The 20,227-nt window shown below is 44.9% G+C and overlaps 1 protein-coding gene across 5 annotated transcripts in view; it reads right to left on the reverse strand.

Moving 5' to 3' along the window:
- Positions 1-20,227, reverse strand: part of TMPRSS2 (transmembrane serine protease 2) — a 236,722-nt gene that overhangs the window by 150,139 nt on the left and 66,356 nt on the right. Inside the window, exon 2 of one of the 5 annotated variants that reach the window (XR_004539250.1) lies at positions 14,113-14,192. The exons of the other annotated variants lie outside the window; for them this stretch is intronic. The gene's annotated coding sequence lies outside the window, so the exon portion shown is untranslated. The remainder of the gene's footprint in view (positions 1-14,112; positions 14,193-20,227) is intronic. 5 annotated transcript variants of the gene reach the window in all.

Here is a 20,227-nt window from a genome sequence, read left to right on the forward strand (position 1 = left end):
ACATCCATCATCTACTCCCTCTCTCCCACCACACATCCACAAGTATTTGCCCCTACTCCACCCCACATCCATCACCATTTGCCCCCTCCCCCCCCACTCACATCCACCAGCATTTGCTCCCAAACATCCCCACCGATGAAGCTGCTGTACCAAAGCAGCAGCAGCAAACTGAAGCAAACCGGCTGCAGGATCTTCCCATACATATCCAAGGGTGCTGAAGGAACTTAGGGAAGGTCTAGTGGCTTTGATGACTGGCATTTTCAATGCTTCTCTAGGGTCGAGAGTGGTACCAGAGGACTGGTGGATGTGGCATCAAACTCTAACCCTTTGCAGGGCCACATTTTGGATTTGTAGGTACTTGGAGGGCCTCAGAAAAAATAGTTAATGAGGTAAAACTTTTTATAGTTTATAAATCTTTCCTTTTGGCCAAGCCTTAATAATAATATTGTCATTTATAGCTAAAGAGACATATGATCAAGAAACGGTTTTATTTTACTTTTGTGATTATGATAAACATACCAAGGGCCTCAAAATAGTACCTGGCGGGCTGCATGTGGTCCCTGGGCTGCGGTTTGAGACTACTGCTCTACACAAAAGTAGAAGTAGGGAATTACAGGCCAGTAAGCGACTTCTGTGGTAAGCAAATGAATGGAAACGCTTGTAAACAGAAAATGGTGAAGTTTCTGAAATCCAGTGGATTAAAGAACTGGAAGTAGTTCTTGTCAGACAATTCTGATCAATCTATTTGACTGGGTGACCAGAGAATTGGATAGAGGGAGAGCGCTAAATGTGGTGTATTTATATTTTAGCAAAGCCACACAGACGTCTAATAAATAAACTGAGTGCCCTCAGGATGGGCCCCACAGTGACAGGCTAGGTCAGGAACTGGTTAAATGGAAGACAACAGAAGGTAGTGGTCAATGGAGATCACTGAGGAAAGGGATGTTAGTGGTATGCCTCAAGGTTCTGTTCTTGGGCCTGTTCTTTTTAACATTTTTATACGTGATATTGCTAAAGGGCTGTCGGTAATATTTGCCTCTTTGGTAATGATACCAAAATCTGCAATAGGAGTAGACACCCCGGATGGTACGAGTAACATGAAGAAAGACCTAGCAAAGCTTGAAGAATTGCCTGAAATTTGGCAGCTAAAATTTAATGCTAAAGAATGCAAGGTCATGCATTTGGCATGCAAAAACCCGAAGGAACAGTACAGTTTAGGTGGTGAAGAATTTATGTGCACGACAGAAGAGCGGGACTTGGGAGTGATTGTATGTGATGATCTTAAGGTGGCCAAACAGGTTGAAAAGGTGACGGCATAAGCTAGGAGGATGCTAGTGTGCATAGGAAGAGGTATGGCCAGTAGGAAAAAGGAGGTATTGATGCCCCTGTATGACTAGTGAGACCTCATTTAGAATATTGTATACAATTCTGGAGACTTCACCTTCTAAAAGATGACAGCGAAAGCTAGAAGGATGCTAAGTTGCATAGGAAGAGGTATGGACAGTAGGAAAAAGGAAATAATGATGCCCCTGCATAAGACTCTGGTGAGACCTCATTTAGAATGTTGTGTACAATTTTGGAGACCAGGATGAAGTTGGCTCGGAGGAAGGCTACTAAAATGTTGGCGTGGTCTTCGTAATAAGGCATATGGGGACAGAGTTAAAGATCTTAATATGTAGATCTTAAAATGCTAGCAGGGCTCAACTTGAATCTCCTGCTTCAGAACAGCAGGGATCTGAATCGGGATGGTTTGGGAGACGAACTCTGCCTCCTGACATCCCTAGCAGGGCTCTAAACTTGAATCTCCTGCTTCAGAACAGCTCCACTACCAACGGGAGCTGCCCGACGCCTCAGCACACCTCCTCACTGCAGGGATCTGAATCGGGACTGTGTGGGAGACGAACTCTGCCTCCTGACATCCCAGCAGAGCTTGGGAAAAAAAAAAAAAAAAGACTGAACTCTGATGCTATACGATCCCTCACTAGAAACTATTGTCTACCTCTAAGTTTCACATGAAACTAACACCTATTAAGCTGTTAAACTGCAAGTAATTGTCTTTGCTCTTATCTCACTAGCAGCAATTGGTGCTCAGTCTTCATCCAACCCAGCTTGCTTGTTTTCTGTTTGTTTTTCCTTCTCTCTCCTCCAGTTGTCTCACTAGTAACAATTTGGCACCAAGCTCCCATCTTAGCTCTGTCATACTTGACCTTCCATTAGGCTCCAGCTGCAACGGTAGGGCTGGCCAGGACCTGATAGTGAGACCCTCTCGAAACTCTTCCAGCCCAGCTCCTCAATCCCCCCATCCTATCATGCCCCCAACTCTCCAGGCCACCCCCTTCCCCACACCCTCTTCCCCACCTCCCCAACACTCTTTACGACACTATACTTCACCATCCCCATCATTACAGGCCAAGGCAGATACAGTGATCTTACCTCCCAGCACAAAAAAAAACACACCAGGAACCCTGCCAACCTCATCCCCATTCTACCCTCCCCACCAGCCCCCGCCAGCAATACTCTCAAACTGGCACACATCAATGCAAGATCAGTTAAAAACAAGACCTTCCTCCTACACGACCTCATCCTTGACATGATCACTGAAACCTGGCTCCAAGACAATGATGGGATAGCACTAGGCGAACTATGTCCTCCAGGCTACCAGGCCCTAACCTGCTCACGTACCTCTGGGAAAGGAGGTGGAGTGACTACCATCAAGACCTCCACCACACCAAAACTGATAAACTCTATCAACATTCCCTCCCTAGAAGCTCTTGCCTTCACCATAGGCCACAAACACAAAATCGCCCTCATACTCCTCTACAGAGCCCCCAACTCCCCAACAGATACCCTAGAGATCCTCCTCTAATTCATCACCGAGCTGTCCATCTCCCACAAACATGTGACCATCCTGGGAGATTTCAATTTCCCAAACTACCTCAACACCTCAGGACAAAGAGACAGCTTCCTCTCCTACCTGGGAATTCATCAAGCTATAACCACCCCTACACACTCAGCAGGCAACATCTTAGACTTAATCTTCACCCTCAGAGGACCATCTGCAGAGCACCAACAAACAATCTACACCACCACACCTGTCCCATGGTCAGACCACCACCTCATTGAATTCCAACTCCCACTCGAAACTACCCTAGCCCCACGTAAAGACCTTAACCCTCCCACCCTACACCAACTCCCTAACTCAGTCAGCCCTCCAGCCATGGCCGCAGGCATTCGCACCCTGAATGAAACCTGCACCCAACATCCCCACTCCATCGACCTAGCAGCCTCCACGTGGCACTCCAACATCCAATCCCTCTACAACAGCCTTGCCCAGACAAAAACAACTCGAATAACCACCAATAAAACACACCAGTGACCTCCGATCCATAAAACGATCTCTAAGGAAAGCAGAAAGGAATTGGATCAAACACCCAAATTCAGAAACCAAAGCCCACTGGAAAAGCACATCCATCACTTACAAAGCTGCCATCCTAGAAGCGAAGAAAGCCTACTACTCTCGCCTCCTACAATTAGCTCCTGCTAGATCCAAACAACTATTCACCCTCACAAACCAATTCTTCACCAGTGCCCAAGGAAAAAGCCACAACAATCAAACAGAACTTGATAGTGAGACTCTCTCGAACTTCTTCCAATCCAAAGTACAAACCATTCGCAACAATCTTGACACCAACACCAACCCCACTCCTGCACACCCCCAGCCTAACCCAACTACCCCATCCTCTACCACTCTCCCCCAATTTGAAATGGCCACCCATGCCGAGGTTCTCGAAACTGAGAGAACCCAAACCCTCCAACACCATTCTCGATCCCTGCCCATCCAGCCTCCTGCTGTCCACAGAAGACGCCATGGCAGAATCCATCCTCCCCATCATTAACACCTCCCTCTCCACAGGGACAGTTCCCCTCAGCTGAAAATCAGCTATTATCAAACCCACTCTCAAAAAACCCACCCTTGATCCTAACGAACCCGGCAACTATCGCCCAGTCTCCAACCTCCCATTTGTCTCTAAACTCCTAGAACAAATTGTGCTCCGCCGACTACACCCTTTCATAGAAGAACAAGCGGCCCTGTCCCCTGCTCAATCCGGCTTCTGAACAGGCCACAGCACAGTCAGTACTCCTAGATATCATCGATGACAGCTGGTCAATACTCAACAAAGGCAGCAATGCCCTACTAGTCCTACTTGACCTCAGTGCTGCCTTTGACACGGTGGACCACCACCTCCTCATATCCAGACTCTGACCTTGGAATCAAGGATTCTGCCCTCCAATGTTTCACCTCCTTCCTCCACCAAAGGACCCAAACTGTCCTACTAGGGACGCACAAATCTAACCCCAAGCCTATCAAATATGGCATTCCCCAAGGCGCCCTTCTATCCCCGTTCCTATTCAACCTCTACATCAGACTTGTCATTGATATAGCGCAGAAGTACAACATTAAAATCCACTCTTATGCTAATGACATCCAGCTGCTCCTCCCTCTAGGCGAAAACCGATCGTCCCAAATTGCTAACCTCCAACACTGCCTCTCTGACATGAAAACCTGGATGACAAACAACAAACTACAACTGAACGCCTCTAAGACCGAACTCTTATGGATCAGGAAAAAAAAACCACCAAATACACACGCCCAACACTATTATGGGACTCCATTCTACTAACGGCAACAGATCAAGTACGCAGCCTAGGAGTAACCTTAGATGGACACCTATCCCTATCCACCCACATATCCCAAGTAGTCTCTACCTCCTTCTACTACCTCCGCCAACTGAGAAGGATCAAACCCTACATCTCCACACCTGACCTAGCCCAACTCCTCTACGCATATGTCCTCTCCAGAATGGATTAATGCAACTTCCCTATTTAATGGAATAACCAAAAAAGATCAAGCGCCTCCAACGAGTCCAAAATGCAGCTATCCGCCTCCTACACAGCCTCAACTACCATGATCCCATCTCCCCAGCACTTCGCGCTGAACACTGGCTCCCAATTAGCCAACGCTGTGCATTCAAGGCCCTGGCAATAGCACACAAAAGAATTTATGCCACCACCCCCTCCTACATAAAATCCAAGCTACCCATCTACATCCCCACCCGCACCCTCCGCTCAGAAATGGAGATATGCCAATGCATTCCCCCCGGAAGGTCCCTCCTCTCAGAAATCACCCGCAAACGCTCCTACAGCCACTTCATTCCCCAACTCTGGAACCAACTCCCCCCTCAACTCAGACTACAGAACTCACTAATGACATTCTGGAAAATGGTAAAGACCCTACTCTTCAACTAAAGGTCACCCTCAGTCTACACCCAACCCCCTTAAACCCCACCTCTACCCTTCTTTCTCCATTCTAATCTTCTGCCTAAATCTCTGTATAGTCCACTCTCAGCCTATATTCAAATAACTTATATCTAAACTAAACTACTTATATTTAAACTACTGTTCTTAATTTGCTGTATAGTCCCTATATCTAAACTGCTGCATAGTCTCGTATGTCCCAAGTATTTAAATCTACTGTATAATCTTGTATGTCCAATTCACTCCATTGTGAATGTTTACTTGTAAACCGTTCTGAGCTACTGGGAGGACGGGATAAAAATCTAAATAAATAAATAATTTGGAGGAAAGGCAGGAGAGGGGAGAAATGATAGATAGAGGAGATAAAAGACGTTTAAATACCTACATGGTGTAAATGTGCACAAGTTTCTTTCATTTGAAAGGAAGCTCTAGAATAAGAGGGCATAGGATAAAGTTATGAGGTAATTGGTTCAGGAGTAATCAAAAGAAACTTTTTTTTTACAGAAAGGGTGAAGACAGAGACTGTGTCTTAATTCAAGAAAGCCTGGTATAGGCTCGTGGGATGTCTTATAGAGAGGAAGAGATGTGGATTACTGTGAATGGGCAGACTGGATGGGCCATTTGCCCTTTATCTGCCATCAAAGCTGCTGGCTTTGCTCTATAAGAAGTGACAACGAAGAGGGTGGCAGCCGCATGAATGTTTGTTAAGGTCCCGCAGCCGGTTTGTTTCAGTTTGCTGCTGCTGCTTAGGAAAGCAGCAGCAGCACAAGATAGAAGAGCGATACTGGAAGGGTGCTGGTCCCAACTCCACCAGCTGCTCAGTGGAGCTGAGCTGAAAGTTTGTGTGGCCTCCTGCTAAAAGGTACGCGACCACGCAGCCATGCAGCCTGGAGGAAATATTGACTGTCTGCTCCAAAAGACACCAGATGATTCCCAAGAAGGACCTAATGCAACCCCTTCTCACAACCCCTGCGGAAAGCATCTACAGATGAGTCCTCATGGAATACAAAAGAGAAGCAAAGGAATGAGGTAACAGAAGCATGACTATTTATTTTAAAAATTTATATACCATTTAAAACTAAATGGTTTACATAATTTACATACATACATATTTAAAATAGACACACGACAAAACAAATACATAAAAAATAGACATGCAAACAATCCTCAGAAAGATACCATAGTTTAGAAAATAAAAATCGTGGATAATTCATCAACTTTACCAGAAATAGTTTAAAAAAGTCATCTACAAATAACTGCGTCTTAACTAGTTTTCTAAACCTACCCTTTTTCACAGCAATTTCGGATCTGACCCAAGGAGTTCCATAACTTAACTCCTGCACAACAGAAAGTCATTTTACCAGTCTCGACAAGTCTTGGCTTCACAGACATCATCAGTAAAGCTAAATTCTCAGAACGCAAAAATCTTTTTGGTATATAGCTAAATATGTTATTTTTAAACAATTCTGGGATGTTTCCATACAAGAACTGATGGCAAATCATACTTCTTCCTGCTTTCTGTAGTTTCCAAATTCTGCCTTATGCTTTCCACTACCCATCCAGGCCCTAGGTAAACATATATGTGAGCCACTGTACTAGGGCCACACCCAAACTAATATTTCACCTCTACAACAGAAGTAGCAGGGAAAAGTACAAAGCCTAGCTGTTGGTATGATAGCAGTAATAGTTTTGAGAGTGAACATGGGGACAATGCAAGCACAAGCTTTTAATGGAGAAGTTTAATGGGTAGCTGGAGAGCAGCCAAGTTACACGGTTCAAAAGGGAAACTCAGTCCTGGATTTCTGCAACCCTACTCTGGTACATTATGAGACCTGTTGATTTCAATTGGCAGTATCAGGTACTACAAAGAGAACACTGAATTTGGATACAAGTTCAAAAACAGGTCTGACTAGGGTTGCCAGGTGTCCGGGTTCTCCGGACATGTCCTCTATTTGAGGACTCTGATGGCAGTCCAAGACAGCTTTTTTCTTCTTTTTTTTTTTTAACTATTTTTGTCCGGGGAAACCTGACATCTAATAACCTTATAGCAGTGGTTTTGATTCCAAGGCCCACAAGCCCATGGCAGCCCAAGGAGACCTTCTGGGTGGCACACGGACCTCTCTGGAGTCCCCTCCCTCCCTCCCTGTGAGATCCGGTACTTTTTCACTGTTCTTATTCCCAGTAGCGCTGCTGTAACTCTTCAGGCCGCTGACAACATGCATGAAGTAAATTCACTGCCTTCGGCGACCCAGAAGCTTTTCCTCTGTTACTGCTTCCTGTCCCTGCATAGGCGAATCGCAGTATCAAAGAGAAAGCTTTTGGATCACTGATGGCAGCGTGTTTACTTCACTCATGCTGCCAGGGGCCTGAAGAGTTACAGCAGCGCCTCTTGGAAGAACAGTGAGCAAGCACCGGATCCCATGGGGGGAGGGGGAAATAGCATGGAGAGGGTAAGAGTTGCTGGACCACAGGGACGATGAGGAAAGGGGCAGATAGAGATGTCAGACCACTGAATGGGGAAGAGAGGGGGGGGAAAAGAGAGAGATGTCAGACTACTGAAAGGGAGGAGGAGGAAGGGATTCCAGACTAAGGCAGGGGGAGGGGAAGGGAAAGAGATATGCCAGACCACTTAGGGGGAAGAAGGGAAAGGAAGGAGGGGGGAGAGATATCAGACTGTGGGAAGGATAATATTTACTTTTTTTTTTTTTTATGCTTCTATGACTCCCTGTGAGCCTTTGTATCTATGGAGGACCCACCCTGGTCGTGACCCCACACACAGATTTTGTTACCCTATTGGGGTAATGATTGGAAAGTTCTGCTCTAGGTCATTATCGACCTAGCAATTAAGAGAAAACGTGTAGTGTGACTTCTGGATGCATCTTTCCCTTCTACTGCCCGAGGCCTGATTTGACTGATTCAAAACAACATTCAGGGAATTACTGTTTCTCCCCTAAATTAGACCTACCCCAAAAATAAGCCCTAGTTAATATCCCTCCCACCCATCCCTTTATGCACTGGAACCCCACCGACCCTCCCACCGTGAGCCTTACATAACTATGAAGCATCCAAAACAGCAGCGGTGGCAGCACTCTGAATGGGCTGCTTTGCGGCCTTCCCAACCGGCATTCCCTTTGCCACGTTATCAGTGACATGGCAGAGGGAAGGCCCCAGAGGAGAAGATCGCGACGCATGCCCGTTCAGAGTGCTGCCACCGCTCTTTAGCTCCTTTGAGGTACCAGTAGTTAAAAATCAGGTTTGAGCCCTTCAGGCAACGTGGATCTCTGGCGAACCACGCTAATGCTTCTACCGCAGGGTCAGCCAATGAGGGCCCAGTTCAGGACAACATTAGTGGGAGTGCACTGGGCCTGTATGAAGGAGATGTGGTCAGCACACAGTTGTTGCCGCGGTGCGTACCTGCCTCCAGCTTCGGACCCCGATTTGGTTGGTAGTGACTGTTTCTGCCATCTCTGGGCGCCTGGCATGACATTTCATGGGAGTTTGGAGAGCCTTGCATAGGGGAGGGGACTCGGCACATTCTCTTCCCCCTCATGTTTCCTGCTGGGCACAGGTCCCTTTTTTACTTTTCGGACTGAGGGGGAACCTTTAATCTCGAGCTGTTCTTGGGTCTGGTCTTGTTTAAAAAAAAATGAGAGAGAAAAAAAGGGATATCCTGGCTTCTAAACACGGTAAGTGTCAAGGGTAGATTATATGCATGCTATTCATTTGGAGCAGTCCCAGTAGAAGGGGGAGGAACTGTGCCTGGTGTTTGCTCAGAAGAGCAACCACTAGCACAGCTCCTCCTCCTGCCTATCTGAAACTCTCCTCCTCCTCCTGCATGCCTGAACCAACAACTCCTGCCACTGCTCTCCTGATCACGGCAGGGGAACCTCTGATCATTTGAGCCAGTAGGACTCCCCAAAGCCGCCGGCTCAGCTGATCAATGATTTCCCTGCTGTGATCAGATGAGCTGGCAGGAGAGCAGGACTATGGACTTTTTTTTTTTTTTTAATGGGCACAGCTGTTGTGCATGTGTAGCACATGCACAACTGCTGCACCCATTAAAATCATGGCTCCACTACAGCTACCTGCAGCCGTAGAGCTGCAGGAAAATAATTCCCAAAGGGGGGCGTTCCCTTTTCAGAGTTCATTTAAATACTAATGAGCTCCTTATGAAGCATTTGCATACGTTTCTTAGCAACTGCTATGAGGACCACAGAGAACAATTTTGATCATCAGGAGGAGGGTTTCCGTGCCAGTAAGATTGCTTTAACGAGTCTTACTGGCATGGAAATCTTTTGTGCATAGGGTCCTCCTCCAGTCTTTAGTGCTTTGTGAAGTCAACATAGGATCTTAAGATTTTACTCAGCTCAACAGTAGCAGCCAATGTAACGAAAACAAAATCAGTGTGATGTATTCAAATCATCCTATTCCTACCAATATCCTTGTGGCGACATTTTGAACCAGCTAAGACCCACAACACCTAGGTTGGCAAACCCAGATATACATCATTACATTGGTCCCCATGTGTGATCACAAATGCCTGTGCCACCATCCTGAAATTATGAGTCTAGAAAATATTATAAGCTACATATCTATAATTTATTTACTACTGTCCTTATTTGCATTTCAACAACAGGAAATCTAGGACAATTTATTAGGTGCCATCAACCATGTTCGAGTCCTAGCGACTTATTGATCATCAAGATATCATGGCAGAATACAGAAGTAGATTGCCGGGCCTTTCTTCTGCGTAGTATAAATTTGATGTTATTGCCGTTGTTGCAACAAACATGATCCTCTGCCTCCAACACTGCCCAGATGGGTAGTACACTGTTAGCCCGACATCTCTGCTGAAACCTTCTGCCTTGGGAGGCAATGCTGGTAATGAAACTACCAATGGCATAGCTTTTGACTTCTCAGATGCACACAAGCCCCAGCGCACAAGTTCATGTTTCAGGACAATTTAAGAGTCTGATATTCATCCAGCGGGGGTTAGTGGGGGTTTTGATTTGGTTTTTTAAGCACCAGCACCAAGGTCTCAGAAATGTGCTGGCTACCAGGAATTATGCAGGTCTTAGCCAATATTCGTTTGGGACTCTCATAAGGGAAGGACAACTGTCCCCCCCCGCCCCCCCCCTCCCCTCCCCGATCTGTAGCACAGTATCTATTCTTTGATTCCTCCTACTACACCAGCACCCTCTCTGAAAGCACCTCCCTGGTCAACAGTGGTCTTCTGGGTAGCTCCAGCCACCAAATGGTTGCCATGATCTCTAGCAGGAGTCTTGGTGGTTTTTTTTTATCTATTTATATTCTTCTAAAAATTGTTAAACAACAATTTAACTGGAAATAAACAATTGAAATAAGAAACAAAACAAATTATAAAATAATTCCACATTAGTAACCAATATCAAAGTCCACAATATGGGGAGAGAGAATCCATCACCTCCAAGGGAAGTTGGTTTTCAAGAATAATTCAAAATTAAATCACATTACAGAGTGCAGTTGGATTCAATTAACTAACGGCCTGGTTGAGAGACTCCATGGAAGCCTCTGAAGTTCTTCCAGCTGCCTTACCTTCAAGAAAAAAGTTTAACTGATAAGGTTCATAAAATATCATATATAATAAAACGCTAAGCGCGCATGCGCACTCGTGCCGCATGTTCCCTGATCTGTCACGGCGGCACGAGTGCGCATGCGCGCCAGACAAGCTTCCCTGCTCTCCACCTCACAATACGGCGCTATGGGTCGAAGTGTCTTTAGACGCTGCCGCGGCAAGGCAGTGCGGAGCGGCGGCTGCCAGCCTCTAGCACCCCCTGCCCTCTTCGTCGCGGCTCAGGAGAGACGTGGCAGTGCAAGGCCTGGACATCACCGCCGTGCGATGCGACGCCTGCGCGCTGCAGTAGGGACTCTAGAGGAAGTGGCTAGAAGTGCAGACACCAGCTCCCCGCAACACGGCAGAGGCCCCGCATCAGAGTGAACTCATGCTGCCACCCAGAACTCCCCCATCTCTGCTGACCCTTGCCCCTGCCTGTCCCACAGGGCACCCCTGGCAATCCTGGCCCACAATGGTCGGCCCAGACCCAAGGCAGAGGAGACAGTGGAACACCAACAATGCAACAGGTACTCTAATGATGCTGGATGGGGTGGAAAAAGGTGGAATTAGGAAAGGGAAAATGGGAATATTGGTAGGTAAAAAGAAGGCAGAAGGGCTACTACTGGACAGGGGGGAGAGACAGAAAGAAAGGGGGGCTGGGAGAAAGAGAAAAAAAGACACACATACAGAAAGAGAGAAAGAAATGCCTAAGTCTACACATCTATTCTAGCGCCCGTTAATGTAACGGGCTAAAAAACTAGTATATCTAATATTCTGATAGATAATGCAATATTTACAAGGAAAACGTAACTGAAAAGTTGCTCCCATACTCAAAGTTGACTGACGATAAGCCAGGAATTTCTTCCATCTGGTTTGCGTCCATTTCGAAATATCAGGAAACATGGAAATTTTGAATCCATGAAATTCCACATTATCAGTCCTATAGAATAGATGGAGAATTGCCTCCTTATCAGGAAGAAAAATGAAGTTTGCCAATAAGGTAGCTCTAGTAAGTATTTCTTCTTGTTGAGATGTTTCCAACATACTAGTGAGATCCAAATCTCCTGGTACTGTTCCTTTGCCTTTATCCTCTTTAGGAATATTCAAATAACTTTTGTAGTGGTGGCATGGTTATTTTCAGGAAATTTCAGTACTGATTTTAAGAAGGAATGAAATAATCTCTCTCTGTTTGAAATTTGGAATAGGAAAATTTAAAAGTCTAAGGTTCAAATTCTATTTGCATTCTCCAAATTTTCCATTTTCCTAGTAAGCAAACACTTTTCCTTCAGTTGTAAATTAGTGGAAACCTTCACTTTTGCCATTGATTTTTCTAAATTGTTCATTCTATCGGATTGTTTTGGAATTTCTCTTCAAAAGTTTTAAATTGAGCGTTAGTATTCTGTACTGAGGTATGTAGAGATTCCAATCCACTCCATATCGATCACCTCAGGTCTTGTTAAAGGAGCAGGAAAAGATATTCCGGGAAACTCCCCAATGGGTTCCACCTCCTCCTTCCCTGGTTCAATGCAGGTTTCGGTTCCTCCAACCTTCGGTGTTGGCTGTAGAGAAGTCAACAAGCTGTGAACCATATCTGGGGTCAGGGGTGAAATCTGCAATGAAGACGGAGACATCAACTCCGGTGCTTCCTGCGCTGCTGATGGCGTCCCCGACATCCTCCCGGGATGTGGAGGAACTCCAGGCCCCAATGGACTAGGCGACACCTCGCCCTCCAAGACCGAGGTCTGCCCACCTCGTACAGCGGATATGCCCACTCCAACCGGGACGCCGTAAGTTGTAATTGCCGCTTGCTGCATCAACGAGGTTGCAGAGAAGGCTGGAAAAGCACCCTCTGCTTACCCTTGTGCTTAGGCATAGCAAGAGGTAAAAGTATTTAGTAGAAATGTAAAGTCGCCAGTAAGGTGCAGGAGCCTCTTGCAGACGCAACTCACTCCATCGCCATCTTGGATCATAGAAACATAGAAAAATGACGGCAGAAAAGGGCCATAGCCCATCAAGTCTGCCCACACTGATAACCCACCCCCCTAACTTTGCCCTCTTAGATATCCCATAGCCCACATTAATGACCCACCCCCCTAATTTGCCCTCTTAGATATCCCATAGCCCATCAAGTCTGCCAACTCTGATGATCCTCCCCAAAATTTACCCTCTTAAGAGATCCCACATGTGCATCCCATTTATTCTTAAAATCTGGCACGCTGCTGGCCTCGATCACCTGCACTGGGAATTCATTCCAATGATCAACCACTCTCGGTGAAGAAATACTTCCTGGTGTTGCCATGAAAATTTTCCACCCCTGATTTTTAGCGGGTGTCCTCTTATGGCCGAGGGACCTTTAAGAAAGAAAATATTATCTTCCTCCTCGATATGACCGGTGATATATTTAAACGTCTCAATCATGTCTCCCCTCTCTCTACGTTCTTCAAGAGAGTACAGCCGCAATTTAGTCAGCCTCTCCCCGTATGAGAGATCCTTGAGCCCCGAGACCATCTTGGTGGCCATTCATTGAACCAACTCAACTCTCAGCACATCTTTTCGGTAGTGTGGCCTCCAGAATTGTACACAGTATTCCAGATGAGGTCTCACCATGGATCTGTACAAAGGCATTATGACCTTGGGCTTCCTGCTAACGAAACTTCTACGGATACACCCCAGCATTTGTCTAGCCTTGGATGAAGCCTTCTCCACTTGATTAGCAGGAGTCTTGTATTACAGTACCATGAGAGTGCCACTAGAGGATGCACCAGCCATTTTGAAGCAGAAGCTTGGCAAGGACAGGAGTAATTAGGGTTCAGAACACCACCAGGGAAAATAAAGATAGGCATGGGGGGGATGCTCAAGTGGTGATGAGGATACTTCAATTCCGGCACCTGTATAACTAAGTAACCATAATTAGGAAAGTTTATAAGGTTGTTCTGTTTGCTGCCTGCATACCTCCCAGCCCATTCACTGCCCTGTTTCCATTTCAGCAATTAGGGTTTAAATTCAGCAGCACAGTCTGGTTAAGTGCCACCTATTATCGGTGGCAGGCCTGCTGAGTGCGATTTAACCTAGCAGAAGCCTTTCCTGCCCACTTACATCACTTTGAATCTTGACCCCCTTATGTTCCTTATCAATAAATTAGAATCTCCTAATCAATTTTCTGACCATTCCATCCTCTCACGTTTTGAGATTTCATTACTCACGTCATGTTTGCTTTTCTTGTCAAATTCCCATGCTCTTAAATTCCTTGCCTGCATTTTTGCTGGGACAACGTTACTTCAAACTTTAAAAAAAAAAAAAAAAAAGGCATTAAAATCTAGTTATTTGAATAAACCTCATCTGGTTTTTGACCAAATTACTATTACTTTTATTTTATAGCTGTCACTGTATGTTTTGTTTTGCAATACTGTTCATTAGGTTTTTGAAATTTGATATAGGAATGGGAGATAGAGAGAACTGTCCAGGATCCTGGATGAACTTTCCAAAACCCACCAGTTTGTCCAGGTTTTAGAAAGCCCCAACAAGTTCCAGTCACATCTGGAGGGCATCTGAATATGCACAGATTACATCATGCACATCCATGCATGCTCCAAGCCCTCCAGACGTGGCCAGAGCTAAGAGAGTATGTTTGGGGGGGGTGGGGCTGGGGCAGAACAGGACAGAGCCAAAGGCAGAACAAAACAAGGCCGGGGCTGGAGACGGAACAGAGCGGAGCCATGTGTTCAGATTTTTGCGGCCTAAAAATGGTAACCCTATATATCATACAATGATGAAATAAATAAACAAACCTTCAAAGATTGAGTGATTAGGATTTGGAAATATTAACTCTATTTTCACTACATTTAATTAGAACCTGTTCAACATCCACGATTGCATGTACTGTGTTCCCACAGCTACAAACCCCATTAGCCCAGTATTCTGGACTAATTGTAGACGATGTAACTGGCATTTTGGGAGTCCAATGAGAAGAGAATTGCAATAATCAAGTTTGTTCAAAACAAGAGAATGTATTAGAATATGGAGTGAACTTTGCTGAAGAAATGAATGAATGGATCGAATTTGGCAGAGAGCCTTGAAAGATGAGGAAACAAAACTTAGAAATGTGTGAATGAAAGTTAAGGATATTATCTATTGTTACACCCAGAATTTTGGTTTTAGATGAGAATTGTAAGGGGACTCCTTTCATTTTTTTTTTTTCTTTAATAATTTTTATCACAAAAGAAAAAAAATTTAACATAAGAATATAAGAATTGCTGCTGCTGGATCAGACCAGTGGTACATCGTACCCAGCAGTCCGCTCATGCAGCGGCCCCCAGGTCAAAGACCAGTGCTCTAAATGAGTCCAGCCTCACCTGCATACGTTCCAGTTTAGCAGGAACTTGTCCAACTTTTGTCTTGAATCCCTGGAGGGTGTTTTCCCCTATAACAGACTTCAGAAGAGCGTTCCAGTTTTCTACAACTCTCTGGGTGAAGAAGAACTTCCTTACGTTTGTAAGGAATCTATCCCCTTTCAACTTTAGAGAGTGCCCTCTCATTCTCCCTACTTTGGAGAGTGTGAACAGTGTCTTTATCTACTAAGTCTATTTCCTTCAGTATCTTGAATGTCTCGATCATGCCCCTCTCAAGTCTCCTCTTTTCAAGAGAGAAGAGGCCCAGTTTCTCTAATCTCTCACTGTATGGCAACTCCTCCAGCCCCTTAACCATTTTAGTCACTCTTCTCTGGACCCTTTCAACTAGTACCGTGTCCTTCTTCATGTATGAAGACCAGTGCTGGACGCAGTACTCCAGGTGAGGGCGCACCATGGCCCAGTACAGCAGCATGATAACCTTCTCTGATCTGTTCGTGATCCCCTTCTTAATCATTCCTAGCATTCTGTTCGCCCTTTTCGCCGACACTGCACATTGCGGACGTCTTCATCAACTTGTCGATCAGAACTCCCAAGTCTCTTTCCTGGGAGGTCTCTCCAAGTACCGCCCCAGACATCCTGTATTTGTGCATGAGATTTTGTTACCGACATGCATCACTTTACACTTATCCACATTGAACCTCATTTGTCATGTCGATGCCCATTTCTCGAGCTTGATTATGTCACGTTGCAGATCTTCGCAATTCCCCCTGTGTCTTCACTACTCTGAATAACTTCGTATCATCCGCAAATTTAATGGACCTCACTCATACCAATGTCCAGATCGTTTATAAAGATGTTGAAGAGCACGGGTCCAAGCACCGAGCCCTGCGGCACCCCTCTGGCTACACTTTTCCAGTCCAAGTATTGTCCATTTACCCCCACTCTCTGTTTCCTATGCTCCAGCCAGTTTATAATCCACACGAGTATTAAACCCTCCATTCCATGGCTCGCAATTTTCCAAAGTAGTCATTCATATGGAACCTAGTGGCTGAGAAAATAAAGGCAAAAGAGTTGGCGTTCATGAAATATAAAAAAACCCAAGAAGAGGAGAGCAGAAAGGACTACAGGGTGAAACTGAAAGAAGCCAAGAGAGAGATACGTTTGGCAAAGGCAGAGGCGGAAGAACAAATGGCTAAAAATGTAAAAAAGGGAGATAAAAATTTTTTCAGATATATTAGTGAAAGGAGGAAGATAAAAAATGGAATTGCTAGGCTAATAGATGCTGGGAACAAATATGTGGAGAGTGATGAGGAAAAAGCAAATGTACTAAACAAATACTTCTGTTCTGTGTTCACAGAAGAAAATCCTGGAGAAGGACCGAGATTGTCTGGCAAAGTTACACGAGAAAATGGAGTAGATTCTGCGCCGTTCACGGAGGAGGGTGTTTATGAGCAACTTGAAAAACTGAAGGTGGACAAAGCGATGGGACCAGACGGGATCCATTCCAGGATACTAAGGGAACTCAGAGAGGTTCTGGCGAGTCCTATTAAAGACTTGTTCAACAAATCTCTGGAGACGGGAGTGATTCCTGGGGATTGGAGGAGAGCGGATGTGGTCCCTATTCATAAAAGTGGTCACAGGGATGAAGCAGGAAACTACAGGCCGGTGAGCCTCACTTCAGTTGTTGGAAAAATAATGGAAGTGTTGCTGAAGGAAAGGATAGTGTACTTCCTTGAATCTAATGGGTTACAGGATCTGAGGCAACATGGCTTTACAAAAGGTAAATCGTGCCAAACGAACCTGATTGAATTTTTTGATTGGGTGACCAGAGAGCTGGATCAAGGACATATGCTAGATGTAATTTACTTGGATTTCAGCAAAGCCTTTGATACAGTTCCTCATAGGAGGCTGTTGAACAAACTTGAAGGGCTGAAGTTAGGACCCAAAGTGGTGAACTGGGTCAGAAACTGGCTGTCGGACAGACGCCAGAGGGTGGTGGTTAATGGAAGTCGCTCGAAGGAAGGAAAGATGACTAGTGGAGTCCCTCAGGGTTTGGTGCTGGGGCCAATCCTGTTCAATATGTATGTGAGTGACATTGCTGAAGGGTTAGAAGGAAAAGTGTGCCTTTTTGCAGATGATACCAAGATTTGTAACAGAGTAGACACCGAAGAGGGAGTGGAAAATATGACAAAGGATCTGCAAAAGTTAGAGGAATGGTCTAATGCTTGGCAACTAAAATTCAATGCAAAGAAATGCAGAGTAATGCATTTGGGGATTAATAATAGGAAGGAACCGTATATGCTGGGAGGAGAGAAGCTGATATGCACGGACGGGGAGAGGGACCTTGGGGTGATAGTGTCTGAAGATCTAAAGACAAAAAAACAGTGTGACAAGGCAGTGGCTGTTGCCAGAAGGATGCTGGGCTGTATAAAGAGAGGCATAGTCAGTAGAAGGAAGAGGGTGTTGATGCCCCTGTACAGGTCATTGGTGAGGCCCCATTTGGAGTATTGTGTTCAGTTTTGGAGACCGTATCTGGCGAAAGACGTAAGAAGACTTGAGGCGGTCCAGAGGAGGGCGACGAAAATGATAGGAGGCTTGCGCCAGAAGATGTATGAGGAGAGACTGGAAGCCCTGAATATGTATACCCTAGAGGAAAGGAGAGATATGATTCAGACATTCAAATACTTGAAGGGTATTAACGTAGAACAAAATCTTTTCCAGAGAAAGGAAAATGGTAAAACCAGAGGACATAATTTGAGGTTGAGGGGTGGTAGATTCAGGGGCAATGTTAGGAAATTCTACTTTACGGAGAGGGTAGTGGATGCCTGGAATGCGCTCCCGAGAGAGGTGGTGGAGAGTAAAACTGTGACTGAGTTCAAAGAAGCGTGGGATGAACACAGAAGATTTAGAATCAGAAAATAATATTAAATATTGAACTAGGCCAGTTACTGGGCAGACTTGCACGGTCTGTGTCTGTGTATGGCCGCTTGGTGCGGGATGGGCAGGGGAGGACTTCAATGGCTGGGAGGGTGTAGATGGGCTGGAGTAAGTCTTAACAGAGATTTTGGCAGTTGGAACCCAAGCACAGTACCGGGTAAAGCTTTGGATTCTTGCCCAGAAATAGCTAAGAAGAAATTAAAATAAAAAATAAAATAAAATAAAAAAAATTTAAATTGAATCAGGTTGGGCAGACTGGATGGACCATTCGGGTCTTTATCTGCAGTCATCTACTATGTTACTATGTTGTCAAACGCCTTCTGAAAATCCAGATATACAATGTCTACCGGGTCACCCTTGTCTATCTGCCTGTTTACTCCCTCGAAGATGTACAGCAACTGTGCTGGCTGGTCAAGGTGATCAATGATGTGGTCCTTTATCAGCGCTTCTACTATCTTTCCCGGTACCGAGGTCAGACTCACCAGTCTGTAGTTTCCCAGATCTCCCTTCAAATCTTTTTTGAAGATCGGCATAACATTCGCCACCTTCCAGTCTTCCGGAATCTTTCCTGATTTGATCGACAGATTGGATATAAACTTTATGGGGAAAAGAATAATAAGTATAATCTCTTCTTAGTGTATGTAAAACCCGACAACCGTCAAATACATTTAATGTTTCTAAAAGTTTTTCAACTGTCTCCTATCCTTTTTAGTTCTATCCCCTTTAGTGCTTGTAGTATCCCAAGCTGGGTCAAGAACCAAGTTAAAATCCCCTCACACCAATAACAGGCCGTCTTGATTCTTCAAAATTGTACTCAAAAGTTCTTAAAAAAAATTTCCATTGATTATTGTTAGGGGCATACAAATTCACTAAGGTCACTTTTTCCCCATTCAACTCCCTTACCCATATAATTTATCTCCCCTCATCATCCTTACATTCAGCTTTTGTAAGAACTTTCAGTTTTTTATTAAATAATATTCCCACCCCAGCTTTCTTTTACTCCAATTTATTAGAAGCCCATATTCGTACCGGGTATTCTTTAAAATGAATCATCATGTCTCCTATATTTTTTTTGTAAATGTTTTTCTTATACATAGCAAATATCATACTTTTCAACTCTTTTAAAAATAATTGGCGTTTCCGAGGTATACCATTCACATGTAAGGAGACTACTTTCATAGTGAAATGTGAAGTATTTTCAGGTAAATTCTTTGAAGAGAAAAGCAACACTGGTGTCTTTTGCCGTTAACAGGTTAGGTACTAAAGTTAGGATAGCAAAAAGGCTGTTCTAACTTTTTAACAGAAAAAAGTGCACAAGCCTACAGAACTGGTCTCAGTTCTGTAGGCTTATGCCCTTTTGTGTGTGTTATTTGCTTTTGTGTATATTTGTAGATCCCTTTCCTTGTGTTGTTTTAACTTTTAGCCATAAAACTAACCGGGCACCAGTCTGAATTTTGGTAGGTGCCCAGTTAGTTTCTGGGTTGCTGCACAAGTTTTTCTGCTGCCCGCCCCCCTCCTTCCCCGGACTTAGATAAGAATCAGTAATCCACTCCCACACCCCTGTAAGCTATCCCCCTGGACCTACCTGTCAATTACCTTTTGATTCAATGGGGTCTTATGGACAGAAGCAACAGCCCACTCGCTCCTATCTGTCATCTAGTGACCTTCCACTTGACCTGAACCAACACCCCCCCCCCCCCTTACAGTTTTAAGTTTCCCCTGGTTGTCTAGTGCCCTGCCCTTTTGCCTCAAGTATAAAAAATTAAAATCCCTCCCATCCTCTACCTAACACACATAGTAGGAGAGGAAGAAGCAACACTCATTCAGTTTTCTGTTATATGGAAGAATGCATCGCACAGGGAAAAGCACCACCATATTTTTTTTGTTTTAAAAGATGGAGGTGGTAAAAGCAGGAGCATGCAGGCATCATTCCTGCCTCTATTAGGTACATTGGGCTAGTAGACACCAGGAGCCAACAGGTCCTTTCTGGGGGGAAAAAGTGGAGAGGGGAGATGAAGTGGGTTGGTGCCAG

The sequence above is a fragment of the Geotrypetes seraphini genome, chromosome 4 (assembly GCF_902459505.1).
Source record: "Geotrypetes seraphini chromosome 4, aGeoSer1.1, whole genome shotgun sequence".
In the NCBI taxonomy this organism is placed as follows: Eukaryota; Metazoa; Chordata; class Amphibia; order Gymnophiona; family Dermophiidae; genus Geotrypetes; species Geotrypetes seraphini.